This window comes from Moschus berezovskii, chromosome 18 (assembly GCF_049115385.1).
Source record: "Moschus berezovskii isolate FMDL1 chromosome 18, NW_MosBer_1.0, whole genome shotgun sequence".
Classification (NCBI taxonomy): domain Eukaryota; kingdom Metazoa; phylum Chordata; class Mammalia; order Artiodactyla; family Moschidae; genus Moschus; species Moschus berezovskii.
Window position 1 is genome coordinate 35,749,658 of NC_142477.1, and position 17,136 is coordinate 35,766,793.

Sequence of the window (17,136 nt, forward strand, 5' to 3'; positions counted from 1 at the left end):
GCTTCACCTCCCTCTTAGGATAAATCAAAAGTTCCACATGGCTTATAAGCCCTGTGTGGTCTGACCTTGCCACCTCTTCAGCATCTTCTTTCTGTTAACCGAAAAAGTGTGTGGGTCTGGCTGCTTGTTACTCAAAAGCCAATAAACAGGTCAATTTGGTGGAAAGGAAAGTTTGCTTTATTTTAGATGCTGGCAACTGGGGGGTGGTGTGGGGAGCAAGGACATATGTCAAAAGGCTGACTCCCCCAACCCTGATGAGCAGGGGGCGAGAACTTTTATAGACACATTGGAGGCGGGGGCAGTGCTACATGCAGAAACAGCACAGTCTTCTCTGACAGTTCTCTTCAAATTGGTCATCAGTGGTCTGACCAGGATCATCTTGGTTGTTTTAGGTATACAGTTAATCTTCAGTTCCAGGGTCCATTTGTTCCCCTTTATTTGTGGCTGGTTCTTGGTATTGTGGCAGCTCTTGTTCTGGGGACAGTCTGGTCCTCACGTAGTTAACTTCTCCACCTGGTGTTTTGGTATCTATAAGACAGCTCACAGGATATGGCTCAGAATATTATCTACAGCCCTTGAGAAAAAGTTAAAGTTTCTTGGCTATGCTTAATGACTACATTATTATTATTTAATCTCCTTTGACTGTTTTACTTTGTTTTGACTTCTCTGATTAAACTTATTTTTTGACTAAAGTGTTCCACAGACAAAAGGCAGGCAGAAGACATGGGTGGGGGGTGGATGGGAAGGACTCTAAGGTCCTGCTCCATTTTACTGCTGATTCTCTCCATTCCAGCTTCCTTAGCCTGCTATTTACCATGCTCTGTCCCACCCCAGGACTATCATGTTCTTGCCTAGAATGTTCTCCCTGCTTCGCTTCACCCAGTTAATCCTCATGCTTCAAGGTCTCCACTCAGCCAACCCCTCCTCAGTTTTCCATGATCCCCTGGCTGGATCAGGCCCTTATTATGCTTTCAGTACTTAGTTGCCCTTGTCACAGAATTATTTGATTAATATGTATTTCCCCCCATCAGACTGCAGTTTGTTGAAGGTGGGGTGCCAATACTGGGTGCCTGATGGTAGAACTTATTTAGTGAATGAACCAGCTGTGCACAGCTTAAACTTCCTTGGATGATTCAGAAGGCAGTTCAGGAACCTATAGCACCTCAGGGTCATCATGAGAAACCTTAAATAGCATCTGAGGTCAAAGAAGGAAATGTCAATTGGCAGACAAGGTGGAGCTAGGAGGACTGCCCGTAAACTCTCCCGAAATTGATCTAATTGCCTTTCCTCACAACTTTCAGTAAAGAACTGGTATCCTAAAAGGGTTTCTTACAATACAAACATGTCAGCCAGAAAAGATAATATACAAATAACTCTATGCCAAGACAGGGCTTCCCAGGTGGCACAGTGGTAAAGAATTTGCCTGCCAATGCAGGAGATGCAAGAGGCATGGGTGCAATCCCTGGGTCTGGAAGTTCCCCCGGAGGAGGAAATGGCAACCCAGTATTCTTGCCTGGAAAATTCCATGGACAGAGGAGCCTGGCAGGCTACAGTCCATGGGGTCGCAGAGAGTCGGACACAACTGACCACGCTGACAGGGATACTGAGGGGAGGCGGGCATAGTGAATAAGACTCTGATGCTGGGCCCAACTGGCGTCAGATCTCAGCTCTGTCACTCACTGCCGTAACTCACTTCAGCCACAACCTCTTCGTGCCTCATTTTTCTCCTCAGTAAATAGAGATGATGAAAGTACTACCTACAGCAGGGGGTTGTTGGTAGAGTTTCACGGTGTCCTAGATGCCTGGCACTGCAAGCACTTTGTGAGTGTTGGCTATTATTACAACCACCACCCTCTCTTGTTACAATAAAAAATGAGCCAAAGGATGGGGTATTTCTGTGGCAAGAGGGGAGGGAGACCAAGCCCCACATGGCATAAAATGGGAGGTACCTAGACAGTGTGACAGTGAAAAACCAGGAAGCAGGCCCGTCTAAAGTCTTACTTCCCCACGCCTTCTTCTCTCCTCTGCCCTCCCTTCCCCTCTGCTCTCCGCACCTCCTTTGGAGGATTAACTGTCGTCCAGAAGATATGTTGAGTGAAAAGATATTCTTTAGAAGCCAGTTAAAATTTTTTCTTGAGTTTTGGCCAATGGATGGTGGATGGTGGATAAACGGATAGATATGTCAGGGCTTTTGAAATAGTTAAGGAACAAACTGAGAACTGTAATCCAGGATCAGATAGTAGGGTAATCCACAGAGATTAAATGTATCCTTGATAAATACAGTGACAGCTGTTGGAGTGAAAGGAAATTTAGTGCAGAAGATGATGTTATTTGTCTCAGTAAGAGAGTTTATGATATAGTAGTTTGTTCTAGGGCCAGGTTTGGTGGGTCCCTATCCTACTCACACCACTTACTAGTTGTGTAGATCTAGGGCAAGTTGTATAACCTCTCTGGATCTCAGTTTCTCCAGGAACTAATGATGTCTAGTTTATATGATAGTTGTGGGTATTACATGAATTAAGACCTGTAAAATACTTGGAACATTGCTTGGCACACAGGAAGTGCTCAATGCAATTCTTTTGGTTGCCACTAAGAATAGATATTAAAGGATCTCCAGGCATAGATACTCTCTGATTTCTGTCACCCTATTATACTATTTTTAAAAAGTTTTTGACATATGATATTTAATTCATGTACTGTAAGAGCCATGGTTTTAAAATATTCAGTACAGTTGTTTTTAACACACTTAGAAAATTGTGCAACTCTCAACACTATCTAATTTCAGGACATTTTCATCACACCAGTAATAAATCCTGTATCCTTTCCATCCTCCTCCTCTCAGTCCCTAGAAACCACACATCTACCTTCTGTCTCTGTGGATTTGTCTGTACTGGACATTTAATATAAATGCAATCATTTAATATATGCCTTTTTTATCGGGCTTCTTTCATTTAGTCTAATGTTTTTAAGTTTCATGTATGTTGTAGCAGGCATCAGTACTTCTTTCTTTTTTATGACTGGATAATATTCCTGGACAGTGTGTTGAAAAGCAGAGACATTACTCTGCCGACAGAGGTCTACATAGTCAAGGCTATGGTCTTCCCAGTGGTCATGTATGATTGTGAGAGCTAGACCGTAAAGAAGGTGGAGTGCTGAAGAATTGATGCCTTCAAATTGTGGTCCTGGAGCAGACTCCCAAGAGCAAGGAGATCAAACCAGTTAATCTTAAGGGAAATCAACCCTGAATGCTCATTGGAAGGACTGATGCTGAAGCTGAAACTCCAGTATTTTTGTCATCTGACGCTAATAGCTGACTCATTGGAAAAGGCCCTGATGCAGGGAAGGATTGAGGGCAGGAGGAGAAGAAGGTATCAGAGGATGAGATGGCCAGATGGCATCACCCACACAATGGACATGAACTTGGGCAAACTTCGGGAGATGGTGAGGGACAGAGGGCCTGGTATGCTGCAGTCCATGGGGTTGCAAAGAGTCAGACACAACTGGGCGACTGAACACAATATTCCATTGTTTGGTATTCCACATCTTGTTTATCATTCATAAGTTGATGGATGTTTGAGTTGTTTGCACTATCTGGCTATTAAGAAGAATGCTACTATGAACATTTGTTCACATGTGTCAACTTGACTGAGCTAAGAGATGCTAAGATAACTGGTTAAACTTTTTTTTACCCCCCTGGGTGTGTCTGTGAGGGTGTCTCTGGAAGAGATTAGCATTTGAATCAGAAGATGGCCTCACCAGTGTGAGTGGCCACCATCCAATCTGCTGAAACCCTGAATAGAACAAAAAGGCAGAGGCCAGGCGAATTCACTCTCTACGTGAGCTGAAACATTCATCTTCTCCTAACCTTGGACTTGGAGTTCCTGGTTCTTGAGCCTTTTGGCTCCAACAGGGACTTAACACTTTTGGTTCTGATTCTTAGGCCTTTGGTCTTGGGCTGAATTTCATCACCTGTTTTCCTGGTTCTCCAACTTGCATATCAAGGGGCTTCTCAGCCTCCATGACAGAATGAGCCACTTACTATACTAAATCTGTTATACATATCACTGTATATCTTATTGGTTCTTTTCTCTGGAGAACCCTGATTGGTAAAAGTTTTTGTGTGGACATATATTATCATTTCTCATAAGTGGGATTGCTGGTAAGTACCAGCCACCCCCTCAACTGTCTTAAAAAAAAAAAGTTCTAAATGTCTCAAATTTTCTTCCTCTTCACAGCCTCTTGCCCAGGGCCACATCAGCAGCTCACTAATTGATCTCTCTTCCTGGGGATCTAACTCTCTTAAACCCATCTTCCCCATAATTATCAAAGGATATAAAATTTTAAAAATAGTAGTAATTGTGGGACTTCTCTGATGGTCCAGTGGTTGAGAATTTGCCTTCTAATGCAGGGGACTTGGGTTTGATCCTTGGTTGGGGGCTTCCCTGGTGGCTCAGATGGTAAAGAATCCACTTGTAATGCAGGAGATTGGAGTTTGATTCCTGGGTCAGGAAGATACTCCGGAGAAGGAAATGGCAGCTCCAATATTTTTGCCTGGGAAATCCCATGGACAGAGGAGCCTGGCAGGTCACAAAGAGTCTGATACAACTGAGCGACTAACCCTAACACTGGGGAGCTAAGATCCTACAGGCCTCAGGTCAGCTAAGCCTGTGTGCCAAAACTAAAGAAGCCTGCACAGCAACGAGAGAAAGCCCTTGTGCTGCAATGAAGACCTCGAGCAGCAAAAAAAAAAAAAAAAAAAAAAAGGTAGTAATTGTAAGAAGAACATCAAGGTACATTGCACAAATTTATTCTTTATAAAAACCTATGAGAAAAAAGACCTAAGAGGTAGGGACTATTATGCTCATGCCATTTGGAGATGATAAAACTGAGTTCATGAAGTTCATCAGTGGTAGAGGCAGGCTTTGTATCTTGAGTGACATGACTCCAGGATGCCTAACCTTTATGACATAACACCTCCTTAGAACACCTCCATCCAACATGTCTCTACCCTGCTGAAAATCTTACACAGATTCCCACGAGGCTAAAGTAAGAACATGTCCTATTAGTGTATATGGCTATTTCTCATTTATAAATGACTGGAGCACTTATACGGAGAAGGCCATGGCACCCCACTCCAGTACTCTTGCCTGGAAAATCCCATGGATTGAGGAGCCTGGTAGACTGCAGTCCATGGGGTTGCTAAGAGTCGGAAACGACTGAGTGACTTCACTTTCACTTTTCACTTTCATGCATTGGAGAAGGAAGTGGCAACCCACTCCAGTGTTCTTGCCTGGAGAATCCCAGGGACGGTGGAGCCTGGTGGGCTGTTGTCTATGGGGTCTCACAGAGTTGGACACTACTGAAGCGACTTAGCAGCAGCAGCAGCAGAACACTTTTATTATCAGCTCTTTAGTTATTTCATCTCAAAGTATGCCACACTTTTCATTTCTTGATACACAAAAGACTTACTATTTCTTACTCAATGTCTTTCTTTCCCCAAGCAAAGAACAGAAGTTCCCAGGGCTTGGATCCTAAGTCTGTTTTATTTGCCTCTAAATTCCTAATGCCTAGGACCCTGGAAGGAACATCAGTTCAGTTCAGTTCAGTTCAGTCGCTCAGTCGTGTCTGACTCTTTGCGACCCCATGAATCACAGCACGCCAGGCCTCCCTGTCCATCACCAACTCCCGGAGTTCACTCAAACTCATGTCCATTGAGTCAGTGATGCCATCCAGCCATCTCATTCTCTGTTGTCCCCGTCTCCTCCCGCCCTCAATCCCTCCCAGCATCAGGGTCTTTTCCAGTGAGTCAACTCGTTGCATGAGGTGGCCAAAGTATTGGAGTTTCAGCTTTAGCATTAGTCCTTCCAATGAACACCCAGGACTGATCTCCTCTAGAATGGACTGGTTGGATCTCCTTGCAGTCCAAGTAACTCTCAAGAGTCTTCTCCAGCACCACAGTTCAAAAGCATCAATTCTTCTGCGCTCAGCTTTCTTCACAGGCCAACTCTCACATCCATACATGACCACGGGAAAAACCATAGCCTTGACTAGACGGAACTTTGTTGGCAAAGTAATGTCTCTGCTTTTTAATATGCTATCTAGGCTGGTCATAACTCCTTCCACGGAGTAAGTGTCTTTTAATTTCATGGCTGCAATCAGCATCTGCAGTGATTTTGGAGCCCCCCAAATTAAAGCCTGACACTGTTTCCACTGTTTCCCCATGTATTTCCCATGAAGTGATGGGACCAGATGCCATGATCTTAGTCTTCTGAATGTTGAGCTTCAAACCAACTTTTTCACTTTCCTCTTTCACTTTCATCAAGAGGCTTTTGGGTTCCTCTTCACTTTCTGCCGTAAGGATGGTGTCATCTGCATATCTGAGGTTATTGATATTTCTCCCGGCAATCTTGATTCCAGCTTGTGCTTTTTCCCGCCCAGCATTCCTCATGATGTACTCTGCATATAAGTTAAATAAGCGGGGTGACAATATACAGCCTTGACATACTCCTTTTCCTATTTGGAACCAGTCTGTTGTTCCATGTCCCGTTCTAACTGTTGCTTCCTGACCTGCATACAGGTTTCTCATGAGGCAGGTCAGGTGGTCTGCTATTCCCATCTCTTGAAGAATTTTCCACAGTTTGTTGTGATCCACACCGTCAAAGGCTTTGGCATAGTCAATAAAACAGAAATAAATGTTTTTCTGTTGGCACTTTGATCTCTGGTTCTTCTGCCTTTTCTAAAACCAGCTTGGACATCTGGAAGTCACGGTTCATGTACTGCTGAAGCCTGGCTTGGAGAATTTTGAGCATGACTTTGCTAGCGTGTGAGATGAGTGCAATTGTGCGGTAGTCTGAGCATTCTTTGGCATTGCCTTTCTTTGGGATAGGAATGAAAACTGACCTTTTCCAGTCCTGTGGCCACTGCTGAGCTTTCCAGATTTGCTGGCATATTGAGTGCAGCACTTTCACAGCATCATCTTTCAGGATTTGAAATAGCTCAACTGGAATTCCATCACCTCCACTAGCTTTGTTCGTAGTGATGCTCTCTAAGGCCCACTTGACTTCACATTCCAAGATGTCAGGCTCTAGGTGAGTGATCACACCATTGTGATTATCTTGGTTGTGAAGATCTTTTTTATACAGATCTTCTGTGTATTCTTGCTACCTCTTCTTAATATCTTCTGCTTCTGTAAGGTCCATGCCATTTCTGTCCTTTATCGAGCCCATCTTTGCATGAAATGTTCCCTTGGTATCTCTAATTTTCTTGAAGTGATCTCTTGTCTTTCCTATTCCATTGTTTTCCTCTATATTTTTGCATTGATCGCTGAGGAAAGCTTTCTTATCTCTCCTTGCTGTTCTTTGAAACTGCATTCAGATGCTTATATCTTTCCTTTTCTCCTTTGCTTTTCTCTTGTCTTCTTTTCACAGCTATTTGTAAGGCCTCCTCAGACATCCATTTTGCTTTTTTGCATTTCTTTTCCGTGGGGATGGTCTTGATCCCTGTCTCCTGTACAATGTCACGAACCTCCGTCCATAGTTCATCAGGCACTCTGTCTATCAGATCTAGTCCCTTAAATCTATTTCTCACTTCCACTGTATAATCATAAGGGATTTGATTTAGGTCATACCTGAATGGTCTAGTGGTTTTCCCTACTTTCTTAAATTTAAGTCTGAATTTGACAATCAGGAGTTCATGATCTGAGCCACAGTCTGCTCCTGGTCTTGTTTTTGCTAACTGTATTCTCCATCTTTGGCTGCAAAGAATATAATCAATCTGATTTCGGTGTTGACCATCTGATGATGTCCATGTGTAGAGTCTTCTCTTGTGTTGTTGGAAGAGGGTGTTTGCTATGACCAGTGCGTTCTCTTGGCAAAACTCTATTAGCCTTTGCCCTGCTTCATTCCATGCTGCAAGGCCAAACTTGCCTGTTACTCCAGGTGTTTCTTGACTTTCTACTTTTGTATTCCAGTCCCCTATAATGAAAAGGATATCTTTTTTGGGTGTTAGTTCCAAAAGGTCTTTAGGTCTTCATAGAACCGTTCAACTTTGGCTTCTTCAGCGTTACTGGTTGGGGCATAGGCTTGGATTACTGTAATACTGAATGGTTTGCCTTGGAAATGAACAGAGATCATTCTGTCATTTTTGAGATTGCATCCAAGTACTGCATTTCGGACTCTTTTGTTGACCATGATGGCTATTCCATTTCTAAGGGATTCCTGCCCACAGTAGTAGATAACGGTCATCTGAGTTAAATTCACCCATTCCAGTCCATTTTAGTTCACTGATTCCTAGAATGAACATCAATTCAGTTCAGTTCAGTTCAGTCGCTCAGTCGTGTCCGACTCTTTGCGACCCCATGAATCACAGCATGTCAGGCCTCCCTGTCCATCACCAACTCCCAGAGTTCACTCAAACTCATGTCCATCGAGTCAGTGATGCCATCCAGCCATCTCATTCTCTGTTGTCCCCATCTCCTCCCGCCCCCAATCACTCCCAGCATCAGAGTGTTTTTCAGTGAGTCAACTCTTCGCATAAGGTGGCCAAAGTATAGGATCTTCACCTTAGTAGACACTAAATAAGTGTTTGTGGGATGGATGAGCTTAATCCTGTATCCTATATTTCCTGAGAACAACGGTGTTATGTATCTTTGGTACACCCTCCTCCAACTGCCAGCTGACACGGTACCAGACATATAAGCAAATACCAACCTATTTTAGTCATCTGTGCAACTTTGACACTCTAGCATGTGTAATCTGCTGCAAAGTCTCAACACCCAACACCAGTACTGTAAGGGTTTCTTTGAGTCAATAACATTCTTTGGAATCTGAGCAACCTGAAGAACTCAAGGCAGTCACAGGGAATAGCTGTTTAGGGAACTGGAGAAGAGTCTGATCCATATTGCAACCTGATTTAGAACTTGATATAATCATTAATGAGAGATGCTAAACGTTGTATTTGTTTAGAACCCACACTCTAGAGCAACACTGCCCAACAGAATTTTCTTCAAAGATAGAAATGTTCTATATCTGTACTCTCCAAATGGCAGCCACTAGCCACACGTGTCTGTTGAGCACTTGAAATGTGGCTAGTGTGACAGAAACTAAACTTTTTACTTAATTTAAATCTAAATACCTATATATGGCTGGCGACTATCATATTGGATATTATGGTACTGGATTCAGATGCGTGCATGCTAAGCCGTGTCTGACTCTTTGCAACCCTATGAACTGTAGCCCGCCAGGCTCCTCTGTCCATGGGACTGTCCAGGCAAGAATACGGGAGTGAATTGACGTGCCCTCCTCCAGGGGATCTTCCTGATCCAGGGATCGAACTCACTTCTCTTACATCTCCTGCGTTGGCAGGCAGTTTCTTTACTACTAGCACCACCTGTGAAGCGCATGATCTGGGTTCAAATCCCGGCTCTGCTATTTACTGACTATATGACTTTGGCTGATTTACTTAAACTCCTCACGTCCTGGTCTGCTCATTTAAAAAATAGGAAGAATAATAGTAGTGCTAATCTGACAAATCAGATGTGAGCATGAAATGACTAAACATACACTTTGTACATGGGTCCATCAAGCTAGCACTAGGGTGGCTGGGGAAAGTGGTTAACCCACATCCATAAATGGGTCATCTTGCCCTCTGATTAACAGAGTGCCCTGGCCTCTGAGAACACCCTTGGGTGAACGTTCACATGATACAGCAAATTACCACAGGCTTCCTGGCTTAAAACAACACATTTATACATTATTATTCTATAGTCCAGAAAGCTCACTGGGCTGAAATCAAAGTGTTAACAGGGCCACATTCCTTCCGCAGGCTCTAGAGGAGAATCCATCCTTGCCTTTTCCAGCTTCTAGAGTTTGCCTGCTTTCCTTGGGTCACAGCCCTTTCCTTTCTTCAAAACTACTAGCAAAGCATTTTCAAATATCCTTCTGTCAGACATTTCTGTCCTCCTTTTATAAGAACCCTTGTGGTTACATTAGATCTACCCAGAAAATCCAGGATAGTCTCCCTATCTCAAGATCCTGAACTTAATCATATCTGCAAAGTTCTTTTTGCCATGTTTAGTTCAGTTCAGTCGCTCAGTCGTGTCCGACTCTTTGTGACCCCATAGACTGCAGCACACCGGGCCTCTCCATCCATCACCAACTCCCAGAGTTTAGACAAACTCATGTCCATTGAGTCGGTGATGCCATACGACCATCTCATCCTCTGTTGTCCCCTTCTCCTCCTGCCCTCAATCTTCCCCAGCATCAGAGTCTTTTCAAACGAGTCAGCTCTTTGCATCAGGTGGCCACAGTATTGGAGTTTCAGCTTCAACATCAGTCCTTCCAATGAACACTCAGGACTGATCGCCTTTAGGATGGACTAGTTAGATCTCCTTGCAGTCCAGACTCTGAAGAGTCTTCTCCAACACCACAGTTCAAAAGCATCAATTCTTCGGTGCTCAGCTTTCTTTATAGTCCAATTCTCACATCCATACATGACTACTGGAAAAACCATAGCTTTGATGAGATGGACCTTGGTTGGCAAAGTAATATCTCTGCTATTTAATATGCTGTCTAGGTTGGTCATAACTTTCCTTCCAAGGAGTAAGCGTCTTTTAATTTCATGGCTGCAGTTACCATCTGCAGTGATTTGGGAGCCCCCCAAAATAAAGTCATGTAAGGGAACATATATTAGGTTTGAGGGTCATTCTTCTGCCCACTTCTCATGAGATATGAATATTTTCACATTCAGTGACCATTCTGGAAGATCTATCCATGTACCTCTCCCCCAGACCTTCATGTCACATTTCCTAGCCTTGTTTGTCCTTTCCCAGTCCCTGATCAGCTGTAAGGGCTTATTAATAAGCATAGATCTGGGAACTTCCCTGGTGGTCCAGTGGTTAAGACTCTGTGCTTCCAATCCAAAGCTGGCAGGGGGTGGGGGTGGGTTGTGTTCAATCCCTGGCCAGGGAATTGATTCCTGCATGCCACAACTAAGATCCAGTACAGTCAAATAAATAAATAAATATAATAAGTATAGATCTGTACTCAGTCTATCTTTACTTACATATGAAGTAAAGAATAAAGTGCACACCCCAAATCCTGCCCTCTCAGAGGAATTTTCTTTTCCACTGTACTTCAGGGTCACCTGAGTGGGAGGGCAGCAGTTGTCCAATTTCAACTGGAATGGCAGACCATGCAGATGGATCAATGATTCAGGAGCTTGAGTCACCTTATTTGCCCTCTTTAGTAACTGGTCATGGGGCGTTCCCATGAGGCTGTAAGAATGACTAGAGGAAGAGAGTGCAAGGTAATAGGAGCAGGTACCATGGGATTCTGGGCCATCAGCTTGTGATAGTTACCTGTACCTTCAGACTGCTCCAGCCTCATTTCATGTATGTAAATATGTTAGTCACTCAGTTGTGTCCTACTCTCTGTGACCCCGTGGATTGTAGCCTGCCAGGCTCCTCTGTCCATGAGATTCTCTAGGCAAGAATACTGGAGTGGGTTGCCATTTCCTTCTCCAGGGGATCTTCCCAATCCAGGGATTGAACCCAGGTCTCCTTCATTGCAGGCAGATCATTTACTGTCTGAGCTACTAGGGAAGCCCATATATATATATATATATATAATATATATAAGCCCATATATATGTATTGCTTCTACTTTGAAAGGCTACTGTATAGGTTGTTTTATAATTTGGAGGATAAGATAATACCTAGTTTATGATAGTTTTCATAGTCAACTGGTGTTCCATCTTGTCCAGGGCCCAGAAGCCTCCCAGGATAGAGGTAAATTTCTCAGTATGGTACTTAACTGATTCTAATCTGCTATAGACTGTAAAAGCAAAGAAAAAAACTATAATATTTGTAAGACACCATTGATTATGAGATGAATTCCAAGTTCAGAGATGTGTCAATGTGAAACAAACAAATAGAATCATCAAAATAAGGTACTGCCTGATCCACCCTTCCATCGTATGCATAATGAAACAGGTCTAGAGAAGTAAGTGGCTTTTCCAAGGTCACACAGCTCCTTAGTGGCAGTGCCATCGCCAGACACATCTGACTTTCAGCCCAAAGCCAGTCTCATTATTTATTTGTGTTAAATAATAAATTTATTATTTATGATTTATATGAAAACTAAAACCCCAACTTTTCAAAATAAATGTTTTCAGTTCCCTTATTCTGCTTTATGTCAGGTATACCAGGAAAAATAGAGCCTGGATCTTTAGGGTCTGTAAGCCTCTCTGGTGTCTCAGCAGTAAAGAATCTACTTGCCAATGCAGGAGACTTGCAGCAGACCTGGGTTTGATCCCTGGGTTGGGAAGAGTCGGACATGACTTAGGGTCTAAACAACAAACTTTATGGTCTGTACCCCTCATACCCACCACCTGTTTGCCTGGGGCAAAACCAAATAAAATTATAATAAAATTATTTTAATCCCAGCATTCCCTTCAACTTTCTGATAATAACTATCTAGTTAGTTTAGTCATTCAGTCATGTCTGACTGACTGCAGCCTCATGGACTGTAGCCCCCCAGGTTCCTCTGTCCATGGAGTTCTCCAGGCAAAAATACTGGAGTGGGTAGTTATTCCCTTCTCCAGGGAATCTTCCCAACCCAGGGATTGAACCGAGGCCTTCTACATTGCTGGAAGATTCTTTACTGTTTGAGCTACCAGGGAAGTCCAAGAATCACCTAAGGAGTCTGTCAATAATAAAAATTCTTAATTGCAATTGCAGTCCCACTAAGTTGGAATCTTAGACCCTGTGGCCTGGGAAACCATACCTTGAACAAGTTTCCTCAGGTGCTTCTTATCAACAAGAAAGTTGGACTATGCCCAGTCCCCTCATTCTAAGGATAAAGTGATGAAGCCCAGAGAAGCTTAATAACTCATTGAAGATATATGCTTAGTTGCTCAGTTGTGCCCGACCCTTTGCAGCCCTATGGACTGTAGCCAGCCAGGCTCCTCTGTCCATGGAGAATCTCCAGGCAATAATACGGGAGTGGGTTGCCATGCCCTCCTCCATGGGATCTTTCGAACCCAGGGATCAAACCCAGGTCTCCCACATTGAACCCAGGTCTCCTGCATTGCAGTGGATTCTTTACCATCTGAGCCATAGCTCTATGTCTGTCTTGTGTAGGCACAGGCTGCTTCTGGAAGGACCATGAACCAAACACTGGACATAGCTTTTGTCTTAGAGTTTTGTTCAGTTAGCAAAGCAAAAATTGAAGTTTTCAACCAGCCATGATAAAGATAGTTAGAAGAGCTATATACCCATGAAGTAATTAAACAAAAAACTAGCTTTCACAGGTCTAAAGCATGGTTTCAGAAGGTCAATTAAAATAGATTGAGGTACTGTTGGAAACAAAAGTAAGTCTCTAGAGAAAAAAAGCATCAAGAATTTTAAATTATTTGTACAAATTTTCATGCATCGCATAAGAATTCAATAAAATAATGAATACATAAGTAAGAAAGATATACAGTTTATCAAATATGGACTGGAAATTAACTTTAATCACCCAATCAAAAGTTAAATGACAAAATAGACAATTTTGACCGAGAACTGAAGCCTTTCTTGGGGGAAGGATCCTGGAGGATTGGCAACCTAAGAGGGAAAAGAGGTTTTATTTTTTCATGGTATGAAAAAACATTTGTGGTGGTTGGGGGAAAGTTTTCCCTGTATAATGAATTAAATTTTCAATTAAAAACCTAGTTCTAGTGCTTCCTTGGTGGCCCAGGTAAAGAATCTGCCTGCCAATGCAGGAGACACGGGTTCGATCCTTGGTCCAGAAAGATCCCACTTGCCAGGGAGAAAATAAGCCCATGTGCCACAGCTGTTGAGCCTGTGCTCTAGAGCCTGGGAACCACAACTTCTGAAGCCTGTGTGCCCTAGAGCTTGTGCACCACAGCAAGAGAAGCCTCCACAATGAAAAGCCCGTGCATTGCAACAAGGGGTAGACCCTGCTCCCCACAACTAGACGAAAACCCATGCAGCAAGGAAGACCCAGTACAACCAAAATAAGTAAATAAACAAAATTATTTTTTTAAAAAAGAAATAAAGGACTAATAATCTTAATTAAAAAAAAACAACAGTTCTAAGTATATCAGATTTGCAAACATGTTGGAACTATGTAACAATTTATACCCCAACTTTGGCTATATAAATGGCTATATTTCTCTGACTTTCTTGCCTGGAGAATTCCATGGACAGAGGAGCCTGGCAGGCTATAGTTCATGGGGTCACAAAGAGTAAGACGTGACTGAACAACTAACACACACACAAACTGATTTTCCCACTCCCACCTACCTGGAGTCTGCTCTCTGGCTGATAGCCCGCTCTGCTTACTTCATGCTCCACCTGTGCAGGCCAGCTAGCCTGGAGGCCAGGAACATTCGAACAATTCCTTCTCTGCCTGAAGGGCCTTGGTGTTGAGTCATCCTCCCCCTGAGATGCAGTGGGAGCTCCAGAGCCCCAGAGATGGCTGCGCGTGGCTGTCACTCAGCCAAGGCCTTGCTCACAGCACTCACCAGCTTTGCTCTCCAGCAACACTCAGCCTTGAGCACATTCAGAGAGCATTCTGTGCTGAGGGGATCACTCTCCATCCTTGCTAGTTTCTAAAAACCTGGAGGGAAAGATTTGGTATCAGGTGGGGTTGGAAGAATACATTTAAATGTCTAAACCTGAGAGTGTAGAGCATATGGAACTCTCATAGCTGCACAGGGAGGGCAGATCATTTCAACCACTTTGGAAAACTGGCAGAATCCATTAAAGCTCAACAAATGCACACTTATGATTCAGCAGTACTACTCTCTAGGTACACTTATGGAAATATATATAAATATATATATGTTTAACAAAAATATTTACAAGAATACTTAGAGAAGCTACTATTCTTATAGTCCAAAATTGGAAACTACCCAGATATTCATCAACAGTCAAATGGGTAAAATAAATTCTATTACATTTGTACAAAAGAACAGTATCAGCAATGAGAATGAATTACCGATATGTGCAGCAGCATAGATGGTTCTCACAAATATGATGTTGATCAAAAAAAGTCACATATGCATAAGTACAGAATTTTGTGATGTCATTTATATGAAGCTTTTTTCAGTTTTATTGAGATATAATTGAAATATGCTGTGCAAGTTTAAGGTGTACAATGATATGACTTGGTATACTTATTGAATATTATATATATTGTGAAATGATGGACACAATACAGTTAGTTAACACAGCCATTGCCTCACATAGTTATAATCCTTTACATGAAGTTTTAATTAAAACTTGGCAACAGTGGGAATTCCCTGTTGGCATAGTGATTAGGATTCACGGCTTTCAATGCTGTGGTGCAGGTTCAACTCCTGATCGGGAAACAGATCCCACAGACCGAGCAGTGTGGCAAAAAAACCCTTCCAAGACAAAAAATAGGCAGTATTAATCTCTGGTGTGATAAGCTAGGATAGTGAGTGAGAAGTGACCAGGAGGAGAATGAAGTGGAGTTCTATGGAACTGGTAATATTAGCATCCATTCGAGGAGATGGGTAGCTTTTAAAAATTTAATTTATAAATTAAATCACATTTTTCTGCATGTATGTTTACTTCAGTGTAAAGGTTATTTAAAAAAAAGTCCCCATAGAGTAGTGGTTCTCCATTTTATCAAACCTAAATACCCTTTCTTTATAACAAATGTTTTGTGACATCCTCTGTCCACTCCTGAAATGAAAGTTGTAGATAATTGTACATACTACTTGTATAATTAATTTTTTTTCTTTTTAAAATAAAATCTTAATTTTATAATTAAAAATAAATTAACTAATCATCCTTAGTAGGGATATAAAGAAAAAAGAAGAGGGAAAAACTTTTAAATAAGATAATGTGTATTTCAGCGTGTTGATATTTGGTCAGGACTGCTCTGGAAGACACTGAGTACAACAGGTGCTTGCACCTAGAGTGAAAACCTCCATGAGTGCAATATTTGCAAGTGCAGATGGCATCAGGTAATATGCTAGCTAATTACTAGGACTCTGATGATGGAGTTTTCTGAAATGGTAAACAATCTGTGTTAACATTTTAAACAGAACACAGCCCAACCATCCTTCCATCTCCATAATAATGACGTTCCTTTCAAATCTAGAGCATGTTAAAACTGTGCAAAAATACTTTGTTTTTATATATCAAAGCCAACTTAGATTCTAGGCTTCTTATAAACACACTTTGCATGTACAGGAATATCCAATTTGATACTGAGATAATCCATTGCCCTATAGAACGGTCTTGTGTATAGCAAGATGTTTAATATCCGTGCCCCTGACCATTAAACGCCAGGGGTGTCATTGCAATAACCACAAACTTCTAATATTCCCCCAGGACAGGGTCACTTTGGTGGAGAACCATCTGTGTAGAGGGCAACTTCTAGGCCATAAGCCATTAATGTTCTTATTCATGAAGCCCTCAAAGATCTACCGGCATCAAAGTTATCTGATGGGCATAATAATTTAAATAAACTCTCTTAGGTCTTTAAAGCTTCTCCACTCATTGCACTGCTGATCCATCTCAAATTAGGCTCCCTAGGGTCCTTGCTTAATGACAATTTAAGTGTTGATGCCTGAGGTTAGGCACCAATAAGGAGATGAGTAATGAGTAATGTTCCTAAGGGCTTCCCAGGTGGCTCAGTGGTAAAGAATCCGCCTGCCAATATGCAGGAGGTGCGGGTTTGATCCCTAGGTGGCGAAGATCCCCTGGAGGAAGTCATGGCAACCCACTCCAGAATTCTTGCCTGGAGAATTCCATGGACAGAGGACACTGGCTACAGTCCATGGAGTCAAGAAGAGTCGTACATGACTGAGCAAGCTCACAGAAAGTTTAACGTTCCTACCAACAGTGTAAGACGGTTCCCTTTCCTCCACACCCTCTCCAGCATTTATTGTTTTTTTTTTTGGATGATGGCCATTCTGACCAGTGTGAGGTGATATCTCAGTGTGTAGTTTTGATTTGCATTTCTCTAATAATGAGCGATGCTGAGCATCTTTTCATGTGATTGTTAGCAGTGATGATGGTCCTGATGCTCTAGAACCATCCATTTTCAGGGCTAGTTGATTTGACAGGTGAATTGTTACACACTCCAAGGTGGATTC